Source organism: Aedes aegypti, chromosome 2 (assembly GCF_002204515.2).
Source record: "Aedes aegypti strain LVP_AGWG chromosome 2, AaegL5.0 Primary Assembly, whole genome shotgun sequence".
Taxonomy (NCBI): Eukaryota; Metazoa; Arthropoda; class Insecta; order Diptera; family Culicidae; genus Aedes; species Aedes aegypti.
In genome coordinates this window covers 241,271,959-241,279,463 of record NC_035108.1, presented here as the reverse complement: position 1 = coordinate 241,279,463, position 7,505 = coordinate 241,271,959, and positions in this window count along the sequence as shown.

Below are 7,505 nucleotides of genomic sequence, written 5' to 3'. Positions count from 1 at the left end.
GTTCGTTTAAATGCACGAAGTGCTATGTTTGTTAGTAGGTATATCAAGAAGAGCAAACACTGTTTTACAGCTTTTCAATCCCCACCAGATTAAGTTGACGCGAGACGTTAAAAGCATAGTGTGCAAATAAAATGTATGATTTTGTGTAAAAAGTAAAATACAAACGGAAGAATATTGATGGCTCCTTATCACTCTAGTTGCAGCCATCTTCCCAATGTGATCCATAGAAAAAAATATTTTTTTAATTTCTATTCAAATGTCTACATCTTTTGTTCTGGTGATTCTTCCAGATATCATATTTTATATTTTTTAACTACGAAAAACCTCATTGGAAAGCAAGGGTTAATTGACAGATTCCTCCATTTTTGTTAAGTTCTTGATGGCATTCTTTATAAAATCTTTGATGGATTCTTAGGAAGTTTTTTGTTAGGATTTAAGTATTTTTTTTAGCAAGCAAGCAAGCAATCTTGTATTTTTTTTTGTCAATAATCGTTTCTGTCTCGAAAGTCTCTCATTGGATTGTTTGGAAGACTGGAATTGTTCTTATCATGCCGAATATTTTCTCCAACGAGTTCATAATGACTTTTTGACAAAACATTTGAATTGATACCTATTTAAAAAAAAATAATCAAGGTTCAAGTATAACGGTAACTTCAACATCTTTCAGACCCTACGAATCTATAAATCTAGGGAAAGTTTGCTGGACATGTCTTAATTGTTGGCCAATAGATTTTTCAATAAATCGTTTATATCTGTTTGATCGTTTTGTATGAACAAATCAGAAAAATAATTCTGTATTATTATTTCTGTATTGTTGTTTAAAATACAATTTTTCAGTCATCAAGACCAGTTTAAATGTAATTCATTGTATTCCCCAGATGATTCTGCGTTGGAAAAGTAAAATTAGAAAAGCTGCAAGCAGTTGTAAATACTTTTAAATATCAAAACATCAAATTTCAGGGCAAAACGGGCTTTTCCAGTCATTCACCCTCATTCTTGTTTACGGCGGATTCAACTTTCGATCGAATCCTATTCGTTCGAATCCACGGCCCACTTGATTTTGCTGGCGTAAACGAGAATGCAAAACGGTTTTCGATCGAAAGCGCATTCGAACGTAAATAAGAATAGGGGTGATTGGCACTAAACGAAGTGTCCAGCTTATTCTACACCAGTAAAAATACTTTCAATTAGCCGCAATCAGTTACAACTGTTCTTTATAACAGGAAAAAATAGATTTTTTACTGCAAAACGGTTACTTCATATACGATACAAATGAAATGCATTGACACGAGAAACAGATGTTAAGAAAATGCGAAGAAACCTCCAAGCTGATCTATGTAAACATCATATACACACTTGTTTCAATTTACGCATTATTAGAGGCAATACAACTTAGAGTGGCAGAGTATTATGCATTCAAATTTTAATATTTTTGGATGAAATAAATACCACTAGGGGCGAGGGTGGGGGGCTAAGACATAAAAATGACCAGATGGCTTTATGGACACTATCTACAGTAATACCTCCATGAGTCGATGTTCCATGACTCGATATCGACTCATGGAACCATACTAGAAACGAAATTTCATGGTTACTATGATGGTCCCTATGATGGGGTTACTATGATGGGGCCCAGATAGCCGTAGCGGTAAACGCGCAGCTATTCAGCATGACCATGCTGAGGGTCGTGGGTTCGAATCCCGCTGGTCAAGGATCTTTTCGTGAAGGAAATTTTCTCGATTCCCAGGTCACATAGAGTAGCATCGAACCTGCCACACGATATGCACATGCAAAAATGGTCAACCAGCAAAGAAAGCTCTCAGTTAATAACTGTGGAAGTGCTCATGAGAACACTAATCTGAGAAGCAGGCTCTGTCCCAGTTGGGTCGTAACGCCAGAAAGAAGAAGAAGATGATGGTCCCTAGAAACAGCTTTCCAAAGGATTACTGTTTCACTGTATTCTCCTATCCGTCCGATTAAATTGCTCTCTTCAGGAAATTTCTTTATTATGGTTTGAAGAATTAGTTTTCACTATTGCATGATATGTTTGTACTTACACTACCCGTCATAAATACGGACTCACTGAAATAAGTATTGCAACACTCAGCTGAATAATGAATCACCCCCAAAAAGTATAGCATCACCTTTTTTTTTTTTTTGTTTTTTACAAGGGGGAAATCTGCAAACAGATCCCCTGAGAAGATAACTCAGGGAATGCGGGGATGACGCACCAACGACGACCCGCTAAAACCAGCCTATGCACTGTACATGAGCATTTCATTTAGAATTGCTCAAGTGGTGAACAGTGCATCGACATGACCCTTGGACTCAGACCCTCATCTCCCCGGAACCACCTTACGGTATTTCTTCGGGAAGGGACCAGTGCATATAGCACAACACGTGTAGCAGAAGTAGCCTAGGCAAACTGCTTCTCCTAGCCGACTTAAACAATGTTACAAGGGACCAGCCTCGGCAGGGCTAATCCTCTGCAGCCAACTCTTGGTCGGCGCGCCATAGACGCTGCAATTCTAACATAATGTGAGTGACAGCCGTGGTTACTGCATTCCAGCACTCGGCATCCGCACACATTCTCTCTATAATATTGTCGGGGGACGTGTCCCCTCCGCATGTAGTGAGTATGCGATCTCTCACAACAATGAAACGGGGGCAATCGAACACGACATGCTCCGCTGTTTCCTCTACACCAGCACAATTGGGGCACGCAGGAGATTCTGAGTGCCCGAACCTATGCAGGTACTGTCTATAGCAACCATGTCCTGACAGAAACTGCGTCAGGTGGAAGTTCACTTCCCCATGGCTTCTACCATACCAATCTGACACATTTGGTATTAGTCGATGGGTCCATCTACCCTTAGTGGAGTTATCCCATTCCTGCTGCCAGCTTCTGAGCGTTTCCTCTTTACACGTGTCGCGGACTCCTCTGGTACCCCTTTGGTTGAAGCATTGAACATCTTCCTTGATGATGAGCCCGATGGGCGTCATCCCGGCTATGATGCACACGGCCTCTTTAGATACCGTCCGGTATGCACTTGCTACTCTTAAGCACATTATCCTGTACGTGCTTTCCAACCGCTTTAGGTTTCTGTTCGTTCTAAGCGCTTTTGACCAGATTGGTCCTCCATACCTTAGTATGGATAGCGCCACGCTTGCCAGCAGCTTGCGTTTGCTGGCAATTACAGCAGAGCTGTTAGACATCATCCTCGAAAGCGCCGCCCGTAGATGCCCTTTTACAGGCATATTCAACGTGGCTAGCGAAGCTCAGCTTGTCATCGATCATTACCCCAAGATGCCTAAGGGATCGCTTGGACTCTATGGTGCAATCACCTACCGAGATAAGCGCCCGTTGCTCGGACCTGCGGTTGTTGACCACCACCACCTCAGTCTTGTGACGGGCCAGTCCTAGTTTCCTAGACTTCATCCACTCCTCAACCAGGGAAATAGAGTGCGCTGCTGTCAACTCTACTTCCTCCATCGATTCACCATAGACCACTAGGGTGATATCGTCGGCGAAGCCAACAATCTTAACACCCGTCGGAAAGGGGCAGCCTCAGTACGTCATCGTACATCGCATTCCATAACAGCGGGCCCTGGATTGAACCTTGAGGTACTCCCGCGGTAATTCGAACGCTTTTCTGCCCCTCCTCTGTGTCATACAGTAGAATCCTACCATCAAAATAGCTTTCTAGAAGCTTACACAACTGCACCGGTACCTTGAGGCGGTGAAGCGCGTGTGCTATTGCTTCCCAGCTTGCGCTGTTGAACGCATTCTTCACATCCAGAGTGACAACCGCGCAGTAACGGATGCCGCTCCTTTTATGCTCGATTGCCACCTCAGCTGTTTGAACGACCGACTGGATGGCGTCCAGAGTAGATTTACCTTTTCTGAATCCAAACTGGTTGTTGGACAGGCCGTCCGCACTCTTCGTATACGGTACTAGTCTGTTGAGAATCAACCTCTCCAATAACTTGCCCGTCGTATCTAGTAGACAGATAGGTCTATACGCCGACGGGTCACCTGGTGGTTTCCCCGCCTTTGGTAGTAGCACCAATTTCTGTCGCTTCCATACATCCGGGAAGATTCCTTGATCAATGCAGCGTTGCATCGTGGTTCTGAACATGTCCGGATCCGTGTTCACTGCCGCTTTTAAGGCAACATTTGGGATACCATCGGGTCCCGGTGCCTTGTTTGACGCGAATGATTTCACGACTTCTGCCAGCTCTTCGTTCGTCACTCTCGCCACTTCTTCTCCTTCATCTGCCGCATACGGCGCTGGGGGCCATGGGCTTATGGGATGGTGCGGGAAGAGTACATCGATTATCGATCGCAGCAACTCGGGCGATTTCTCTTGGGGCGCTATGGCTCCTTTGGTCTTAGCCATTACCACTCTGTAGGCGTCACCCCATGGACTAGAATTGGCACTCTCGCATAGACTTTCAAAGCATGCCCGTTTTCGACTCTTGATTTCCTTTTTGAGAGCCAACTTTGCCTCTCTGAATGCTGCACCGCGTTCCTCTCTTTGTGCTTCTGTGCGTGCGCGTTGCATTCTTCGTCTAGCCCGAAGGCAGATTGCTCGAAGATTTGCAATTGATTCGCACCACCAATACACTGGCGGCCTGTTCTCTCTAGGAGGGGCTTTTCTCGGCATGGAAGCATCACACGCTGATATCATAGCAACTAGTTCTTCACCGTTTAGGTCCAGAGTGTTTCGTTCGCGCCTCAGGGCTTCAGTGAATACTTCGCCGTCGAAGCGCGCTGTTTTCCATTCTCGGGCTTGGGTCGAGTTACATCGCGCTGCCTTCTGCCCGCCTGGTATTATACTATAGCGAATCGATTGGTGATCGCTATGAGTATAACCGTCATCAACGCGCCAGTTCATGGTACCTAAAAGGTTAGGACTACAAAACGTCACGTCGATGATCGATTCTGCACCATTTCTGCGGAAGGTACTCACTGTACCCACATTTGCCAGCTCTACATTTAATGCGGCCAGGGATTCCAACAATAGCTGGCCTCTTTGATTGGTGCAGCGGCTACCCCACTCCACTGCCCATGCATTAAAGTCGCCAGCTATCACTACTGGCTGCCGATTAGCTAGTTCGGCCATCATCCTGTCAACCATGTGGGAAAATTCCTCAATCGACCACCTTGGGGGCGCGTAACAACTGCAATAGAACACGCCGTTGATTTTTGCTATCGCAAAACCGTCATTTGAGCTAGAGACTACTTCTTGGATTGGGTATCGTCCTGTCGTCCCTATAGCTGCTAGCTGTTGAGACCTATCCGCCACCCAGTTCCCGTTGTTGGCTGGTATGCGGTATGGGTCCGATAATAACACCACGTCAGTCTTGGTTTCCGAGACTGACTGCCAAAGCAGCTGCTGGGCTGCATCACAGTGGTTTAAATTTAACTGTGTTACTTCCGTTTTGGCTGCTTTGATACTCCGCTTGTGCCCGGACATTTGGGTCCGCCCGTTAAGTGTCCGTTGTCTGCTCTGTCGACACATATTAGGCACTTAGCGATTTGCTTACAATCGCTTGCCCTATGGCCTTCAGCGCCGCATTTTCTGCACATCTTACTTCTGTCGGGACCATTGCAATTCCACGACTTATGGCCCTTCCCGAAACACTTGAAGCAAACTTCAGGGGGCTGTTGTATGCTCAGCCGGCAAACCGACCAGCCTACCTTGAGTATGCCCAAGTTCTTCGCTTTGTTGGCCTCTGCGACCGGCAGCCTGATCGCCGCCACCTGGGTGCCCTGCGGGCCCTTTCTAAGGTGGATGGCCTTACTGGCTACGTCGATGTCACACTGCTCTTTGAGGGCAGCCGAGACCTCCGCTGCATCGGTGACCTCATCCAGATTTTTACACTGGAGAGTCGCTTCAGCAGTAAGGGATCTTACATCAACCTCGTCACCAAGTACTTCTTGTGCCAGTTGCTTATAGACTGCACCCTTTTCCTTGGCGTCCTTCTTTAAGACTAGGATCATTTCACCAATCCTAGTTCGCCTTATGCTTCGCACGTCTGCGCCCAATGGCGATAGCTTCTCTGTGCTTCGCATCGCCTTCAGAACCTCGGCGTATTTTGCTTCCTCCGTTTTGATAACGAGGGCTTCGCCTAAATTCCTACGTTTCGCTGTTTTCGGTTTAGCGCTCTCCTTGGGCTCCGTTTTCGGTTTCCTCTGTTTTTTCTTATTTCCAACTCGTATCCACGGGTTGCTGTTGCCTTGCGCCCGTGGTTCCTGTGGATGCACTGCCTGGTTCCGGTTAACCCGTGGCTCCTTTTTCTTGGCTTTCTTGACCTTAGGATTGGCCTTAGGCCTCTCCTTTGTTGCCATGACTTCTTGATCGCGGGGCTTGGCTCGTGCCAGCTTTTCCGCTTTGGAGGACGGCCGCGTAGGTCACTTTTCCCTTAGCAACCATACGTCTTTTCGCCACGTATTCATCCCCGGAAGCTTCCCTCTTCCGCATCGCGTATCGAATAATATCATCAGATATATTCGCGTTGCCTGTGAAGGAAAACACTTCGGTCTGACACGACCTAGTGTCTTTTTGGCCTTCTACCTTGCCCAGCTGTTCCTTGGCTTTCTCGTAGTCCTGCTTTGCAGCTAGGACTGATTGTCGCAATTTCAGTAGACTTGTTTTCAAGTCTTTGCTGATATTTGTTTTGCTTTTAACATATTCGATGATGACATCAAGTTGCTCAGCAGCTACCTGCATTTTAGGGAGGTACTCCCTATTGCGATCCATGGCCTCGATTAGTCCCGGGCCATCGGTCACCACACATGTTGCACTGGAGCGGCCAGTGCCATAGCATCACCTCAAAACAGGTTAATTCACATTGCTATATCTCGAGATCCTTACGACTTGCATAGAAGCGATCTTCAGCCAAGTTGTTCAGGGGATCAAGGACATCCGGGAAGCGAACAGTTTAGTTCGCGATTTTGCCGCTAGGTGGCGCTAATGAGCATATAAAATTAAGCATTTTGAACTAGTTCTAGCTTGTGATCCATAAGAGATAGAAAGTTCGGGTCTTCGGCAAAGTTGCTCAGGGGTTCAAGGACATCCGGAAAGTGAACAGTTTAGTTTGCGTTTACCGAAAGACTCGAACTTTCTATCTCATGTGGATCAAAAGCTAGAACTAGTTTGAAATGCTCAATTTTGCATGCTCACTAGCGCCACCTAGCGGCGAAATCTACAACCTAACTGTTTGTCTTCCGAATGTACTTGGCCTTCTTAACAAATTCGCCGAAGACTTGAACTTTCTATCTCTTATGGATCACAAGCTAGAACTAGTTTGAAATGCTCAATTTTGCATGCTCACTAGCGCCACCTAGCGGCAAAATCGCGAACTGAACTGTTCGCATTCCGGATGTCCTTGAACCCTTGAGCAACCTTGCCGAAGACCCGTACTTTCTATCTCTTATGGATCACAAGCTAGAACTAGTTCAAAATGCTCAATTTTACATGCTCACTAGCGCCACCTAG